At 41.9% G+C, this 18732-nt stretch overlaps 1 non-coding gene across 1 annotated transcript; it reads left to right on the plus strand.

Annotated features, from left to right (window-relative positions):
* The first annotated feature begins 12301 nt into the window (after positions 1–12301).
* LOC112134072 (small nucleolar RNA U13) lies at positions 12302–12405 on the plus strand. Its single transcript, XR_002915655.3, has one exon. It is a non-coding gene; the product is annotated as a small nucleolar RNA U13 (small nucleolar RNA).
* The last annotated feature ends 6327 nt before the right edge of the window (positions 12406–18732 follow it).

Here is an 18732-nt window from a genome sequence, read left to right on the forward strand (position 1 = left end):
CTTTGGGAGACTGAGGCGAGAGTATTGCTTGTGCCAAGAGTTTGAGACCAGCCTGAGCAATATAGTGAGAACCTATCTCTGTTTTTTAAAAGAGTCACAAATATTGCATGTATTTAGCTGAAATCCAGATTTTACTGGGTACCCTGTATTTTATCTGGCAACCCTAAGTAAGGAGCACAAGACAGTGACCGTGAATCATCAAGAAAAGCACAAACTATGTTTAGTACGCAGTTCAAAAAATGTGTAACAAACATGATATTAGAAAATATCCTGCCCGGCCATCAGAGAAATGCAAATCAAAACCACAATGAGATACCATCTCACACCAGTTAGAATGGCGATCATTAAAAAGTCAGGAAACAACAGGTGCTGGAGAGGATGTGGAGAAATAGGAACACTTACACTGTTGGTGGGACTGTAAACTAGTTCAACCATTGTGGAAGTCAGTGTGGTGATTCCTCAGGGATCTAGAACTAGAAATACCATTTGACCCAGCCATCCCATTTCTGGGTATATACCCAAAGGATTATAAATCATGCTGCTATAAAGACACATGCACACGTATGTTTATTGCGGCACTATTTACAATATCAAAGTCTTGGAACCCAAATGTCCAACAATGATAGACTAGATTAAGAAAATGTGGCACATGTACACCGTGGAATACTATGCAGCCATAAAAAAGGATGAGTTCATGTCGTTTGTAGGGACATGGATGAAGCTGGAAACCATCATTCTCAGCAAACTATCACAAGGACAAAAAACCAAACACCGTATGTTCTCATTCATAGGTGGGAATTGAACAGTGAGAACACTTGGACACAGGAAGGGGAACATCACACACTGGGGCCTGTTGTGGGGTGGGGGGAGGGTGGAGGGATAGCATTAGGAGATATACCTAATATAAATGACGAGTTAATGGGTGCAGCACACCAACATGGCACATGTATACATATGTAACAAACCTGCACGTTGTGCACATGTACCCTAAAACTTAAAGTATAATTTAAAAAATAATAATAATAAAAGAAAATATCCTGGTTGGGTGCGGTAGCTCACACCTGTAATGCCAGCACTTTGGGAGGCTGAGGTGGGCAAATCACCTGAGGTTGGGAGTTCGAGACCAGCCTGACAAACACGGAGAAACCCTGTCTCTACTAAAAACACAAAATTAGCTAGGCGTGGTGGCGCATGCCTGTAATCCCAGCTATTCAGGAGGCTGAGGCAGGAGAATCACTTGAACCCGGGAGGCAGAGGTTGTGGTGAGCCGAGATCATGCCATTGCACTCCAGCCTAGGCAACAAGAGCGAAACTCCATCTCAAAAAAAAAAAAAAAAAGGAAAGAAAGAAAAGAAAAAGAAAATATCCCATAGAAGGTATTTAAGATTCAGATAATTTAAAGTTTCAGTTGTTCGGAAAGTTAAATACATGAAATACTTTGGACCATGCATGTTCTATTCACTGCAGAGTGCCAGCTATAAACTAAACAGTAAACATTTGATGAATAATGAAAAGCTTCACACACTATCTCCCCATTGGTGGGGGACCTCAAGCCCCTGAAGGTTGTCTCTAGCCCCGCCTCGTCATTTAGTTTTAGAATTCCCTCACACCTTCTACTGCAGCTGTCTGTTCCGTTGTCTTGCTTAAGTCCAAGCCTGACTCAGAATTGGTGTCACTGTCTGTGTCAGGCTCTCGTTCCCTCTTGTGCCTTTTGTCCTGTGGTTCCATGATGCCACCACAAACCTTCTCTGATGAGGCTTTTGAGAGAATGAGATGATGCCTGCACTTCCCCAATATTTTGGGCTTCTTCTGCAAGCCCATTGTTATAAGGGTTAGCCAGGTGCATGGTATGAAGGAAATGAAAAAGGAGGCTCAACTCTTACCCCAGGAGCAGCTTTCCTAACCCCACCCACTGTTAACAAGCATCACCTTGGGACTGATTATTGGTCCCTTGCAGTCCTCAGGGCTTGTGCTAAAGTTAGGGCTTTATAGAGTACTCTATAAAATTGCTAGATTTTATCTGAAACTTGTGTCCCACAGTTTCTTACATATTGTGGCCAGATGAGTACAAGGAATTGTCCCCATCTTGTACTTAAAGGAGACAGTTCACACTCCTGGTACGGTTTGCCTCTGAGTAGTGGGGTCATGCAGTGGGTCCGTGGGAATAAGACATTCCTACCTTCAAAGCTTAATTTCTATCTTACAAGCTTGTCTGAAAATTCTTTTTCAAAAGTCCCATTTATCATAATAATTTGGAAAAATAAAATATAATTTTTTTCTGGAGAAAAAAGTCATCCCAGTTACCATCAATCTGGAAACTAAAAGCCAGTACATCACACAATACTGTCTAGTGCATAATAAACCCTTAGTTAGCCATGTCTATTATTATCATGCTAAGGAAAACTCCAAAATCTCCCCAAGCCTTTTTGTCTATTAGATTGCCCACAGTCCAGTTACGGCTGCTGAGGTCCAGTTTCTGAGCCAACTGCCCCCACCACATACACGCCCAAGCAGAATGCTGCCAATGACTTTTATTCAATTTTGTCTTACTCCTGGGTAGTGAGTTTAATTCTCACCTCTGACTGCCTTTCTAGGATGTTCCTTATTATCTTCTATTGTGTTTCAAAGACTTCTTACATGTTTTCCCAAAGAAGAGTGGGAGTTCAGACTCAAAACTGTCAAACTAATATTCCCAACCATTCTCCAGCTGACATTCCAATTCTAATGGAGTCTCATCTTTTAATGTTTTGGTCATGCACAATTGTCAATTTAAAAATTCACAACCCTTCTGAAAGAACGGCTATGAGTATTCATTGAGAAGAGAATCAGCCAGCCCAATTGAATGTTCTCTGATAAGCATGCAGTACAGGAGTAGTGACTGTCAGGATTATGGCCTAATTTCCAACCTCTAAAACCTACTGTGCCTTTTAGGTTACAACGGAAGATAATAGTGATTGGGTTCATTAAACCTGTGTGTTGGCAGTTTATTTTGGAATATGAAAAGTGATGTGAAAGATGAGATTAGGGTGCACACAAAAATTATTTTGAACACCTAGAGTAGTCTTTTTTGTTAAACAACCATGTACTGAGAGTCTGCTATGTCTAAGACACTGTTTGACAACACGGAGGCTAGCAAGATGAAGAAGACACTGCCCCTCCCTTACGATTATAGTCTAGTGGAGGAGAATGTACACGAATATCACTAGAGAGAGTGCAAAAGAGGGAACTCAGATAACATCTAAAGTTCCCAATCAGTGCAGTTGGGTTTTAGGGTGTGTGTCACTTTAATCCTGCCTAGATAGGTGAGTTACAGCCTAGGTTGGCAATATGTGGGGGGAATATGGCAAAACCTGCAATTACTTTTGCACCAACCTAATAAAAGTTATTGTTTACAGAGGATCCCACCATGGCCCAGGTGTGTTCTCAGCTTATCCTAATAAAAATCCTACATGGTCATAGTGTTAATCCCATTTTACTATTGAATTTGTGGCTCATGCCTAAGGTCACACAGTCTAAAATGGAGCAGAGTAGAGACTATTACTTTCTATCACAGGGGTCATATCTTAGTTATTAGTTATCTTAGTATCTCTGTGGCCTCACAGAGGACTTGCCACACACCTGAGGACCGTGGCATAGTGTCACTGACACATCTGCCAAGAAGTTAAGTGAACTAGAGCAGAGCTTCTCAAATTTAAGATGCATGTGAGTCACCTGGGGGATCTTGTTATAATGCAGATTTGGATTCTACCAGGTGATGCCAATGGTGTCCTACCAGGTGATGCCATTGCTTCCCCTCAGCTATGGTTCACATTTTGAGTGTCAAGGAACCAAGAGGAATGAAAGGAACCTGAACTTCTATCTATTTAGGTGAAGTAAAAGGTGTGGTTAATATAATTTGGGAATGATTTTTAGTGATCTGTAGGTAAATGCTAGCTGTTTTAGAGAAAAGATGAAAGATATTACTTAGAAAAGGCAAATAAGTCATGTGGGCCATGTCATTTCACAATACTCTTGGAGAACTCAATCACTTAGAAACGTGATACTGCAATAATCAATCATCTTTTAAAGCTTGGTACTCAAGTGTCAGGTTCCATGGAGAAACAAAACAGTGAGGGTGTGTGTGATGGCTCATGCCTGTAATCCCAGCACTTTGGGAGGCTCAAGGTGGGCGGATCACTTGAGGTCAGGAGTTCAAGACCAGCCTGGCCAAAATGGTGAAACCCTGTCTCTACTGAATATACAAAAATTAGCTGGGTGTGGTGGCAGGTGCCTGTAATCCCAGCTACTCAGGAGGCTGAGGCAGGAGAATCACTTGAACCTGGGAGGCAGAGGCTGCAGTGAGCCAAGATCATGCCACTGCACTCTAGCCTGGATGACAGAGCAAGACTCCGCCACACAAAAAAAAATGAGGCCTTTGTAGGAGACATGTTTTGTGCCCTCTGGAACATAGTGAGACTCTCTTTAAAAAAATTTTTTTAGGCCGGGCGCAGTAGCTCATGCCTGTAATCCCAGCACCTTGGGAGGCTGGGACGGGCGGATCATCTGAAGTTAGGAGTTCGAGACCAGCCTGGCCAAAATGGTGAAAACCCGACTTTGCTAAAAATACAAAAATTAGCCAGGCATGGTGGTGTGTGCCTGTAATCCCAGCTACTCAGAAGGCTGAGATAGGAGAATCGCTTGAACCTAGGAGGCAAAGGTTGCAATGAGCCGAGATTGCACAATTGCACTCCAGCCTGGGTGATAGAGCAAGACTCTGTATTAAAAAAGAAAAAAGAAAATTTTAGTTAACCACTTCTACTTATTTCCATTATGATGCTCTGTAAAATTTAATCCATCTCCTTCCTTCAGAATTTCTTTGCCACCCAAGTCAACAGTGTGAAACATGCCTTTAGGATCTTATTAGGTTGGTGCAAAGGTAAATGTGTTTTTTGCCATGAAAAAATTTAAATAGTAGTATACAAGGTGTTTGTTTCAAGTGTACGTATCAGCATTTAACATAGAGAATTGCTATTTCCTTCATGACTTTTTGTTTCATCACAAACAAGGAATAACAAGAAAGTAGTGAAGCAAGACTCTATTAATTGTGTATACCTAGGCTTTCAATTAACAATATGTACGTTTTCATTTTTTGTAATTTATCCTTTCCTGTTTTTCCTCCGATTTTTTTTTTTTTTTTGTCTTCCTCTGTCACTCTCTGGAGTTCAGTGGTCCCATTTTGGCTCACTGCAGTCTCAACCTCCTGGGCTCAAGCAATTCTCTTACCTCATACATGCCGCTACACCCAGCTAATTTATTTATTTATTTATTTATTTATTTATTTATTTTTTAGAGAGAGAGACAGGGTTTTGTCACGTTGGCCAGGCTGGTCTTGAACTGCTGAGCTCAAGCAATCTGCCTCCCTTGGCCTCTCAAAGTGCTGGGATTATAGGCATGAGCCACTGTACCCAGCCTGCCTCTGATTATATTTATTAAAATATATGTCTATTGAATCAAATAATAAAAAATATGGGCTTATATTTCATATTTTCTCTTTTTTCTTTTTTCTAGTAATTAATTTTGTTCTATTTACAAAATTATTGGTCAACATGGATTGGGGAAAAAAGCTGTTCCTTCAGATAGTTTGAGAAAAATTTCTCTATAGTAGTGTAGCTGCCTGTTAATGACTACCACCATCAAAGCCAGCATGGTGAAAAAGAACACTATTAGCTAGTATATACAGAGTGTTGACTGTGTGCCAGGCACTGTTCTGAGTGCTTTATGTGTATTAACTCATTTACTCTTAATTAGCTGCTATTGTATCATTCTTTTACTGATGAGAAAACTGAGACATAGAGAGGTTGAGTCCTTTGCCCAAGGTCACACAACACTAAAGTGGCAAAGCCCAGTTCTAGAGTCCATGCCCTTACCCACAAGGGGATATAAGACACACGTTATAGTCATAGTTCACCTAATAGCTGCAGGCTTAGGTGACTCATTTAACCCCTGTGGGAAAAGAAAAGAAAGAATTAAAAAACATAACAAAAGCTACATGGCAGAGTCCTTACATTGTGCCAGGCATTGAGCTTAGTGCTTACATGCATGACCTCACTGTCTCCTAAGTGTGGGGTGATACAGGAAATGGCTTCAGGTAGTTGATGGCTTAGTGGTACATGGGCTAGGCAGAAATCAAATTGCATCACATATTGAGAAAACTGTTCCTTCTTCAAGCCTCTGACTCCTAATTACTCCTGGCAGAGAGTCTCCCTTTGGTGCAGGTCTTGAATGACTTTCTAACATCAACTTACTTCCTTTTGTTATAAAAGAAGAGTAGGCCTTAGGCTTAACACTTTCTCAGGCAACAAGTTCTTTAATTTTCATTGCACCTTCAATTTAGGGCAAGTAGTGTTGCATTTATAACAGTGATATAAAATTTCCTTTTAAAACATTTATTGAAGTTTAAAAAGTGAGCAACAGAAAAACACCAAGAGGATAATAGTAGGTCTTACACGGACTTGGCAAATGTTATGACTAAGGAAGTTTGGAAAATACTACATTATCTTTCAAAAACTCAGTAAGGTAAGTACTATTCTCTATTTCTAGGTAGGAGATCTGGAATTTAGGAAAGTTCAGTAACCTTCCCAAGGCCACTCTGTAGGAAGTTGAGGAGCTGAGCTTCAAACTTGGAAGTGTCTGCTTCCAAAATCAGTGCCTTTGACCACGTATTGCCTCCTTAAGATGATGACTATGTATGTTTCCTGCCAGGACTAGCATTCTAGACTGCGTGTACGTCATGATTTGAAAGAACAGTTATCAGTTATTAAAATGTGGTCCTTTCAGGCGGTCCTCTGGGTAAAGGTATTTTCACCAAATACTAAGATGTCATTTGTGTCTTTCACTCGTTTGCTCACCAGTGTATGGGAGAGTTTTCCAGAAGCTATGTGACATGTGATATATCACAACACATTGAGTACAGAACCACAGATGTGAATCCAACTGTCTTCTCTTATGCTGGACATTAAAAAGACTTGCAGAAACCTACATGATGCCATTCTTCTCAGTAAATCTTTGTTGTTTGTTCGTTTGTTTTGGAAAACACAGGTTTTTTTAAAGTCATTTTTGTTAACATGTCATGGGTTTATTGTTATTTTCAAATGAATTAGTAAATACTTGAAACATTTATCCATCTTAATTTCTAAAACAATAAACATCAATACAATATAGCCCACATAAACAAGTTTTTGGGGGTTGTCAAGAACATAAAGGGGACCAGGTGTGGTGACTCACCCCTATAATGCTAGTGCTTTGGGAGGCCAACGCAGCAGGATAGCTTGAGCCCAGGAATTTAAGACCAGCTTGGGCAATATGGCGAAATCCTGTTTCTACCCAAAGTACAAAAATTAGCTCTCCATGGTAGCACTCGCCTGTGGTCCCAGCTACTTGGGAGGATGAGGTGGGAGGATCACTGGAGCCCAGGATGTTGAGGCTGAGTGAGCTGTGATCACATCACTGCACTCCAGCATGAGTGACAGGGCAAGACCCTGTCTCAAATAAATAAATAAATAAGTAAATAAAAAGAATGTGGCTGGGCGCGATGACTCATGCCTGTATTCCCAGCACTTTGGGAGGCCGAGACGGGTGGATCATTTGAGGTCAGGAGTTCGAGACCAGCCTGGCTAAGATGGTGAAACCCGCTCTCTACTAAAATTACAAAAATTAGCCAGTCATGTTGGCAGGCGCCTGTAATCCCAGCTACTCAGGAGGCTAAGGCAGGAGAATTGCTTGAACCCAGGAGGTGGAGGTGGCAGTGAGCCGAGATCGTGCCACCGCACTCCAGACAGGGCAACAGAGCGATACTCCATCTCAAAAAAATAAAAAATAAAAAAGGCTGGGTGCGGTGGTTCACGCCTGTAATCCCAGCATTTTGGGAGGCCGAGGCAGGCGGATCACCTGAGGTCAGGAGTTCAAGACCAGACTGACCAACATGGAGAAACCCTGTCTCTACTAAAAATACAAAATTAGCCGTGCCTAGTGGTGCATGCCTGTAATCCCAGCTACTCAGGAGGCTGAGGCAGGAGAATCGCTTGAACCTGGGAAGCTGAGGTTGCAGTGTGCCAAGATCGTGCCATTGCACTCCAGCCTGGGCAACAAGAGCGAAACTCTGTCTCAAAAAAAAAAAAAAAAAAAAAGAGAGAATGTAAAGGGGTCTTTGGTACAAAGTTTCAGTTAGGAGAAATAAATGATAAGTATTTAAGGTGACAGATATGTTAATCAGCTTAATTCAGTCATTCCACATTATATACATACATCATAACATCACTGTGTACCCCATCATTATATACAATTATAATTTGTCAAAGAAAATTATTTTATAATTTAAAATAAAAGAAAAAAAGTGTAAAAAAGTCTTAAGATGAATATGTGATAGAATAATATTTTTAATAATTAATGGTAACTTTTTTCTCCCATATTTCCACCCTTCTTTTTCTCTCTCACTCCATTCCATTCAAGGAGGTATTCCTTGCATCACATTCAAGCATGTGATTCATTGCTTCAGAAGAGGAACATTACCAAGTGGAAAGCAGAAATGGTTTCTAGCTTTTGTGTTTCCAAAAAGCCTAAACCTATTAAGCAAATTATGCCAAGTGCTTTGAGGCGGTAATAACAAAATGGAGCAAGTGCCACTGAGAAAAAATAGCAGCAGTATTGAGAGAGGGCAGCTTTCCCAGGACTAGAAAAATATTTCTAACTTCCTGAGAGTGGGTGTAGGGAAGAACAAAGACAAGACGGAGATTAGGGGATCAAAAAAGAGAGGGCTGGGCTGAAGAGGCCAGGAAGACAGAAACCAGGCACATCTCAGCTACAGTGGGCCGTCTTCCAGTGTCCAGGAGCCACCTGGGAGCTGGGAACTGCCATTGCCTAAATCCAGAGTCTCTGAGAGCCAGCTATCCCCTCTCCATGTTCATGACTGTCTGCAGGAGTAACACCATTTGCCTCATGCAACCTGAACAACTGCACCTTCCAAACATCCTTAGCCCATCAGAAGCCCAAGCAAGAGTAGCTGGGGCCATGGATACCCAGAGGTTTGGTGAAAGTCAAGTGGGAATCAGCTCTAGAGTTCGTATAGGGAGATTCTGCCTGGAATAATCTGTAGGTCCACCCTGAGCTGGGAGAGCAGTTCAACATACCAGAATATTAGGAACACCAGACAGACCTGGGGGAGTCTATAGCAAATAAGGGCCTATGCTGTGTTCTAACGGAAGTGCCAACTGATTGTATAATACTTGATTGAGGTCAGCTTACAAGTGAGTTTTCTTGGTCCAGTATAGGGGATTTGCTTTGGTTGGTTGTTCTCATCAGAGTGCTTTTGGGAAGAAAAACTCTGCAGGCCCACTGTCTTTCTTCACATCTAGCCCCTTCACTCATTAACATTCCTGCCTGGCCCCTGAGGACATCTAAGTTTTCTGAGCCCTCCTATGCAAAGTGCTCGACCTACAATAGGGGGATTCCTTGAGATGAAACCCTGACACTATACAAAATCACAGATATGTGCATTTTTCTGAGGAGCAAGTCTTAGCTTTCATCAACTACTTAAAGGAGTGTCTGATACTTGGGTTGGAATCCTGGCTGCTGTTTACTAGCTGTGTGACCGTGAGCATGTCACTTAACCTGTCTATGCTTCCATTTCCTTATCTTTGAAATAGGGATGGTTATTTATGTATTTACTTATTTATTCAGAAACAGAGTCTCACTCTATCATCCATATCATCCAGGCTGGAGTGCAGTGGCACAATCATAACTCATTGCAGCCTCAAACTCCTGGGCTCAGGTGATCTTCCCGTCTCGGCCTCCCAAGTAACTGGAACTACAGGCACATGCCACCATTTCAAGCTAATCTTTTAATTTTTTGTAAAAACAGGGTCTCACTATATTGCCCAGGTGGGATTCAAACTCCTAACCTCAAGCAATCATCCTGCTTTGGCCTCCTAAACAGCGATGTTAATAGTATCTAACTCTAACGGCTGATATGAGGAGCAAATGAGCTAGTATATGTAGAGGGATTTGAATGACCAACTCTATGTAAGTGTTGGCTATCATTATTATAGAGGACATAGACCACAGTGGGGATGGGAAGCCTGTGTCTAAGGGAAGACAGTGTAGAGAGGAGAGTGAGTACACCTTTGTTAAACCCAGCCCATCTTCAGGACGTAGCCTGCACAACCTTCAGAGCTTGCTTATTCAACAAAGGGTCCTGGCATAAACCTCACACTGGAAATGGGCAGCAAGGCTGCACTGCCTGTGGCCAGAAATGTGCTAGTTGCTAGGTTATTAGTGTACCTCCTGTTCTAAGAAAGACAAGGATCTGAAGGTGGCAGTAAGAGGGGGCCTGAAGTCATAATCTTGGAGACCACAATTCTGCCCTAGAAGCCAATGTCCCCTAAGTTCTGGGTTCTAGTCGCCAAGCTGGCCTGGTGCAGGAGGTATAGCAGAATCAGACAGCAGAAACTGGAAACCTGCGCCTCCACTTTCTAGCTGAGTGTTCTTGGGCAACTTTACTAAACCTCCCTAAGCCATCATTTCCTTTTCTGTCAAATTGAGCAATAATATACGCACTATGGTCAAATAATTAACGTATGCAAAGCACTTAGCAAGTACATAGTGAGTGCTCAATAAACAGAGCCAATACTATGGTAATACTGTAGTACTGAGATCAGGCTGACAGGGAGCTGAGTGGCAACTGATCAGATGGGGAATCCTAGAAGAACAAGTTGAAGGACTAATACAGTGACGACACATGTGGTCCATTGTGCAATTTTTTGCTTCGGCTTGCCTCAAAGCTTGGGATCACAGATTTCTTAGGGTCTCTTTGGGCTTCTTAGGAACCAGGAGGGAGGAAAATAAAGATCAGAATATTCTTTCAAAACCATTTCCTCCCTCCCCACCCTAACATTCCTATGAAGAGAACTTGTGATACTGCTTATCTTAACAGAAATCCAATCAAACTAGCTTAAGGACACAGAACTTTCTCACAGGCCTGGAGAAAGGATGTGATCAAGGCCACAAGCCCTCATCTCTTCTGCTTCCAAGGTATCCCTGTTTCTTTTCATTCTGCAGACCTATTTTCTCTTTTTTATGATGTATATGATAAAAAATTGTTGACTCAGACAGCACTGCATGATTTCCTGGCTTAAATACAGCAGACTAGAGGTGCCCTATTCTCCAACCCAAATTCCTAGAAGAGGGAATTTATTGGCCCAGCTCCTATCACATACCTGCCCCTGATACTCTCAATCAAATGTATGTATATATGGGATAGGGGGATTAAACAGATTGAGTAGTGCAGACACATAATTTCAAACAATTTGTAGAAGAAGAAAACCAAATGGCTAACAAACACATGAAAAGATACTCATCTTCACTAATATTCAAAGAAATGCAAATTAATACAACAATGTGAGGTACTAATTTTTTTTTTTGGACTGTCATATTGGCAACAATGAAAAATAAAGGTAACTGAAGGAAACTTGCTAAGAGAGGAAGGTGATATGATTTTTCTGGTGTACTATTGGGCATTACGTTTTAATATTTTAAATGTGCACAAGCTTTAAGTCAGTTATTTTACTTACATAAATTTATCCTAAGGAAATAATCAGAACATGCACAGGCATATATCTACATATATGTTTATTGCAGTATTTCAGTATTTAAGAAAAACTTAGAGCATCATACATGCCCTTCAGCGGAGGGTACAGATTATGGTACAAAAGAATACTGAGAGACCATTATAAAAATTGTAAAGAATGAGATGGATTAGTATGTAAAATGTATATGACAAATTGCAGAGAAAAAAAAAAAAAGCCAGGCAAGGTGATTCATGCCTGTAATCCCAGCACTTTGGGAGACAGAGGTAAGTGGATCACTTGAGGTCAGGAGTTTAAGACCAGCCTGGGTAACATGGTGAAACCCTTTCTCTACTAAAAATACAAAAATTAGCCAGTCGTAGTGGCACACAACTGTAGTCCCAGCTACTTGGGAGGCTGAGGCACGAGAATCATTTGAACCCAAGAGGCAGAAGCTGCAGTGAGCCAAGATCATGCTACTGCACTCCAGCCTGAGTGACAGAGCAAGACTCTGTCTCAGAAAAATAAAAAAAGCAAGGCACAGAAAAGAGTAGATAATATGACCCCATTTTTGTTAACATATAGAGTATATATTATGTACTATACATAGTATATTTGGGGTACATACATATATGTATACACACACATATATATATATTTGCATGTGTGTGTGTGTAATATGTATCTGAAAGAATGCATATTAGATCCTTTTGTAGTTCATGAGCAAGATGATTGGGTGATCACGCACATGTGTGAGACGTGCCATCCTCGAACCTTGTTACAACATTGGCGTATTACCTATCTGATATGAAAAAACATATGAAACTAATAATTGTGGCCTCTGGGAATGGAATTATGGGAAGTTTTCACTTTCCACTTTATCCCTTTTCATATTGTTGAATTTTTTTTAAGCATGAATTACTTTTATAATCAGAAGAAAAAGCAGTAAGATATTCAATTTTGGGGGGAAAAAAGAGTACAGATTTCATATGTGAAAGGAAAATATCTACTATTTTAAAATTAAAGAAATAAAACAAAAAATCCAATATTTTCCCAGTAACAATCAGGCAGAGCAGGTGGCAATAAAGTCTGCCCCTGCCCAGGGCCTGGGGTTATTAGGAGGAGCTCTCTAGGTTAGACAAGAGAAAAGTCAGCTTCTCCTAGCACCACAGAGTACATAGGGCTATCCTTTTTTTTTTTTTTCCTCACTCTATTACCCAGGCTAGAGGGCAGTGGCATGATCGTAGCTCACTGCAACCTTAAATTCCTGGGCTGAAGCAATCCTCCTGCTTCAGCTTTCCAAGTAGCTGGAACTAGGATGCATTCCACCATGCCCAGCTAATTTTTAAAACTTTTTTGTAGAGATGGGGGAGTGTCTCACTACCTTGCTCAGGGTGGTCTTTAAATCCTGGCCTGAAGTGATCCTCCTGCCTCAGCCTCCCAATGTGCTGAGAGTACAGGCATGAGCCACCACACCTGGCCTAAGGACCATCCTATTTGAAGAATTTGGCTTACCTACAACCCAAGGGCCTTTCTCTTCTGCTATAAATGAATTAATGAACAATTAAATCGAATTTAACTCTTCAGCTCGAGGCCAAAAATAATATATTTTTACATTTATATATGAAAAGAAGAGGCAGGTAAATGATGAGAAATGAGGTATGCAGCCAAGTGAGGGCTTGGATATAGGAAGACCTAGAGGCCCAACTGGGAAACTGGAGGTGGCCTGGGGTAATTCCAGAGACATATTTACTTGCTATCAAACATGGATTTGATGGGTGCTCAGATGTTTTTTCTTTCTTTCTTTCTTTCTTTTTTTTTGACATGGAGTCTCGCTGTGTTGCTCAGGCTGGAGTGCAGTGGCGCCATCTTGGCTCACTGCAACCTCTGCCTCCTGGGTTCCAGCAATTCTCCTGCCTCAGCCTCCTGGGTAGCTGGGACTACAGGCACACGCCACCATACCTGGTTAATTTTTGTATTTTTAGTAGAGACAGCATTTCACCATGTTGGCCAGGCTCGAACTCCTAACCTCGTGATCCGTGCCCCCCCCTGCCCCCCGCCCACCACCAAAGCACTTGGATTACAGACGTGAGCCACCACACCCAGCCGGATGCCCAGATTTTTAAAAGAAACTTGAGTAGGTTGAGAAATTAAGATCCTCACCAGGATAATTGTTACTTTTCTAAGTGTTTCCCTTTGGATTCTTCCTTTCTTCATAGGAACATACTAAACGTTCAATGCCACAATGGATTTCAATGGAGAAAAATTAATCTTGCTTTGTAGACAACTTTACAGGAATGCCTCAGTTTCATACACTGCAGGATAGCTGTATTAATTTGGCATAGACAGAAATTTCAATTAACCTAGTCTTTTTTCTTTATTTGCAGCAGTTCACCAATAATGCATTTTAGAGCATTGCTCACTCTCAGCATTAGAACTGAGTGAATCTTCTGCTGAAATGGAGGCATCTATTCACCACATTACTTTTTCAAGCCTCTAACACCTTAACAGGCAAGCCTCAGAGGAAGGTCTGCTTTCCTCTTCCTTTAGAATTCCCCCCTAAGCAAGAAACATTTGCTGAATGCCTAGCTGGGGACTTCAACATTGTTAGCACATGTGAGCAGCTTTCCAAAAATGTTTACAGTAATGGTAATGTTGGTAATAATACACCATTGGACTTACTGCAAAGACAATTTTTTTTCAATGTTTGTTCATATAAAACCTGCCAAATTGTTGATGTTAGAGTTGGTCATTCCTTACATTATGAGATTCCTAAAATGAAAATAGCAGTAATAGATCCTGAGAGCTGTGAGGTCATTTTGTTCAGGTTACATATTAAGGACATGAGTCTTCGGAAGATTAGGAAAGTTGTCTATAGTTTCATGACTACGAAATGGCAGATTTTTTTTTTCCTCCAAACTCCATGCATTTTTTTTTTTTAAATTACAACCATGCATGCCTCTCTCAGCCCCATATCTGCCCCAGAGATGTCAAACATTCCCTCCTCCCTACCCATATGCTGCCTTGGAGACTCTGCCCCGCTCGCTCCTAACTTGGAAGGGAGAGTACTACCTGCCATGTGACTGTGCCCCATCAGTCTCAGTTACTGACCCAGGAGTAGACATCTGACTCAAGCTGGGTTGATCGAATTCTCTCCCAGGAATTTGGAATAGGGACAAAGAGGCTGAGTCATTTAGCTGTGTGGAGCCAAGCTGCAAGGTCATGCCCAGCTGGCCTGCCACAGCAGGCCAAAACCTCATGCTAGCCACAGTGAAGGGAAGCTGAGAAACCATGAGTCAACAGAAAAAGCTCATCTGCAAACAAAAGAGCACAAAGATGGGGCAGACCGATACCCAGAGTCAAATAGAGAGGCCATGTACCTCAAAAGGCAGAGGAGAGAGAGAGAGAGATAAAATCTGCATAATCCCCTTCTTGGCCCTATAATGCCCAGCAGCTGTATCTCCAGCGCTGGCTTATTGTGACCCCCATAATAACCTCTGCCTTTCAATCAACCCTCTTTTTATTTGAGTTAGTGGAATTCTGTTCCTTGCACGCAAATTCTTCCTAAGACACTTCACAATTCATATTGAATATATTTTGGGGTAGAAAGACTATTCTGCTCTTTATGACGATTATGGAAATTGAGGTTTTATCTCAAAACCCACAACAGGCTGAGCAGCTTTCTGCATTCTCACCACTAATTATCCAGACTCCGGAGACTGAGCTTTCAAGGTGAGTGGTTTTCAGAACTTCAAATGGAAGCCAGCCCCATTCTGGGTCTCTTTCCCCAAGGATATCTTAGAGATATTCAGTTCAGGAAGAGAGGTCTTATTGTAGTATGTAGTTGCCATCTTGGGAACATATGTCAGGACTTCCTAAAATCTTTCTGCTTAAAGTTTCCAAGAAAGTATGGAGCCTGATTTCTCATAAAGCCACTTTTCCTTTAAAGGTACTTGCGGAATCTCTATAGGCCCAAGGTTGACATGACCATATCCGTGAAAAGCTCAGGTACTATTTCTGTGCTAATCTCTTTAGAATAACAGAAAGAATTTATTTTAAAAATTATACTTATCTTTCTCAAATTATTAGAGCTAATCCTAGTATAAAATAATGGAGAAATGGTTGAGTAAATTAGAGTGCATCAGCTGGTGGAATACTATGCAGATGTTAAAAGGGGTAATTAACAAGATTAAACAACATGAAAAGATGTTTTTGATTCAATGAATGAGGAAAAAGGCAGAATACAAAATTATAAGTATCAACTTTATAAGTATCAACCTTATAAGTATCAACCATGTGAAAATGGGTTTACGTAAGGACATTTTTCTTGGTAGTCTTTTTTTCTTTTTCTTTTCTTTTCTTTTTTTTTTTTTTTTTTGAGACAGAGTTTCGCTCTTGTTGCCCAGGCTGGAGGCTGGAGTGCAATGGCGTGATCTCCGCTCACCACAACCTCCATCTTGTGGGTTCAAGCAATTCGCCTGCTTCAGCCTCCTGAGTAGCTGGGATTACAGGTATGCGCCACCATGCCCAGCTAATTTTGTATTTTTAGTAGAGACGGGGTTTCTCCATTTTGTCAGGCTGGTCTCAAACTCCCGACCTCAGGTGATCTGCCCGCCTTGGCGTCCTAAAGTGCTGGGATTACAGGTGTAAGCCACCGCACCCAGCCTCTTGGTAGTCTTTAACAAGGTAATTGAGGTTGCCACAACCATAGATCTTGGTAAGTAAGATAAAATCTATTGAGCATTTCTGCCTTAGAGGATTTTGGCTAAGGTAATGTCACTGTCCTAGTTCAGTTCCAGAATTTGTTCCTATATTGTCCGGATTCTGTGCCTTGCGCTGATCTACTTCTGTGCTGGTCCATAGCACTCTCAACTGATGGGACCCACTGATTATAGAGTTCTCAGTCTCTCTCTCTGCAGTTACTTAAAGTCGGGTATGGAGATCTTTTGCTTTGCACCACACAAATGTTAAGAACTACATTTAAATTGCTTTCATTTTTTTTCTGCCTACTCTTTTCCAAATCTGTGTCCAGGTGGAGATATGACTGGACAGTGTGCTAATAATGTCTGCAAAGTTTCTGGGAATACCTGCCAAAGCCAAGGTGTGAGGGAGAGACCTTGAATCTCTCCTTGGATTTGGTGGGAAAAAAACAATTTATAGATTGAGTGCCTCCTGCAAGACTTTTTTTTTTTGTTACAGAAAAATCCTTTTATGGCTGTTTTCTGTTCCAATCATGAACAGAAGTCTCCTTGCAAACACAGGCCTCCTGCTGCTTTTCAAGGGTTTGGTGGCCTAATCATTTTGTGCCTGCCCTAGTAGACACTTTTTATGTTTGTGGCTTCTTATCATCTCTTAAAAGCCCTTCCTATATCAAGGGAATTTCTACATTTTGAGTTCTGTTTTTCAAGGTAAAACTAGAACTCTCTATTCTAGTCTTATTTGCGGCCAAGGTGCAAACATGTGACCTAGTTTCTGCAATCAGATGTAGCCATGCAACACTGAATGCAGAAGAAAAGACCATGAGAAAGCAGGTGTCATGCAGAATCTGTTTTCTGATGAAGCTATGGAGCTTGCCAGTGGCACAGAAATGGCCCAGCACCAGTGTTGGTATCCCCAGCAGAGAGTTAGTGCAGCCATAGTGCCAACGCCAGCAGCGTTCTCTTCTATAACAGTCCAGCAGTATTTTTTGGATATAACTTCCTGCCAGGTAGCCCAGAACATGATTCTCTGGCCCTTCCAGACAGTCTATGTACTATCTAATACCCTTTAATACTTTCATTTTATTTTATTTTCCTTCTTTTTTTTTTTTTTTTTGAGATGGAGTCTCACTCTGTCACCCAGGTTGAAGTACAGTGGCGTGATGTCAGCTCACTGCAACCTCTGCCTCTCTGGTTCAAGTGATTCTCCTGCCTCGGGCTCCTGAGTAGCTAGGACTACAGGCACAAGCCACCACGCCCAGCTAATTTTTTGTATTTGTAGTAGAGATGGGGTTTCGCCATGTTGACCAGGCTGGTTTTGAACTCCTGACCTCAGGTGATCCTCCCACCTCGGCCTCCCAAAGTGCTGGGATTACAGGCGTGAGCCACAACGCCTGATTCATCTTATTTTTAAACTAGCGAGAGTGGATTCTGTTGTTTGCAACCAAAAATCTTGAACAATATACCTACATTCATGATTTTACATTAGGCTGAAAGACTTAAAAGTGGGCCGGGCATGGTGACTCACACCTGTAATCTCAGCACTTTGGGAGGCTGAGGTGGGAGAATCACCTGAGGTCAGGAGTTCAAGACCAGCCTGGCCAACATGGTGAAACCCCCATCTCCACAAAAATACCAAAAAATTAGCCAGGCATGATGGCGGGTGCCTGTAATCCCAACTACTCGGGAGGCTGAGGTGGGAGAATCGCTTGAACCCACGGAGGTTGCAGTGAGCCAAGATCGTGCCATTGCACTCCAGCCTGGGTGACAGAGTGAGACTCCATCTCAAGAAAAAAAAAGTCTTAAAAGTGACTTATTGGCCAGGTATGGTGGCTCACGCCTGTAATCCCAGCACTTTGGGAGGCTGACGGGCAGATCACGAGGTCAGGAGTTTGAGACCAACCTGGCCAACATGGTGAAACCTCATCACTACTAGAAATACAAAAATTAGCTGGATGTGCTGGCTGGCACCTGTAATCCCAGCTACTCGGGAGGCTGAGGCAGGAGGATCACTTGAACTCGGGAAGTGGAGGTTACAGTGAGTTGATATCACGACATTGCACTCCAGCCTGAGCGACAGAGCAAGACTCCGTCTAGAGAAAAAAAAAAGTGATTTATTTTTCTTGTTCATCATGTTTCCCCAGCCTGTAGATATAAATTTGGTCACTTTTTTTTTTTTTTTTTTTGAGATGGAGTTTTGTTCTTGTTGCCTAGGCTGGAGTGCAGTGGCACGATCTCAGCTCACTGCAACCTCCACCTCCCGAGGTCAAGTGATTCCCCTGCCTCAGCCTTCTGAGTAGCTGGGATTACAGGTGGCCATCACCAGGCCCAGCTAATTTTTTGTATTTTTAGTAGAGACGGGTTTCACCATGTTAGCCAGGCTGGTCTCGAACTCCTGACCTCAGGTGATGCACCCGTCTCAACCTCCCAAAGTGCTG

Source organism: Pongo abelii, chromosome 5, assembly GCF_028885655.2.
Source record: "Pongo abelii isolate AG06213 chromosome 5, NHGRI_mPonAbe1-v2.0_pri, whole genome shotgun sequence".
NCBI lineage: Eukaryota > Metazoa > Chordata > Mammalia > Primates > Hominidae > Pongo > Pongo abelii.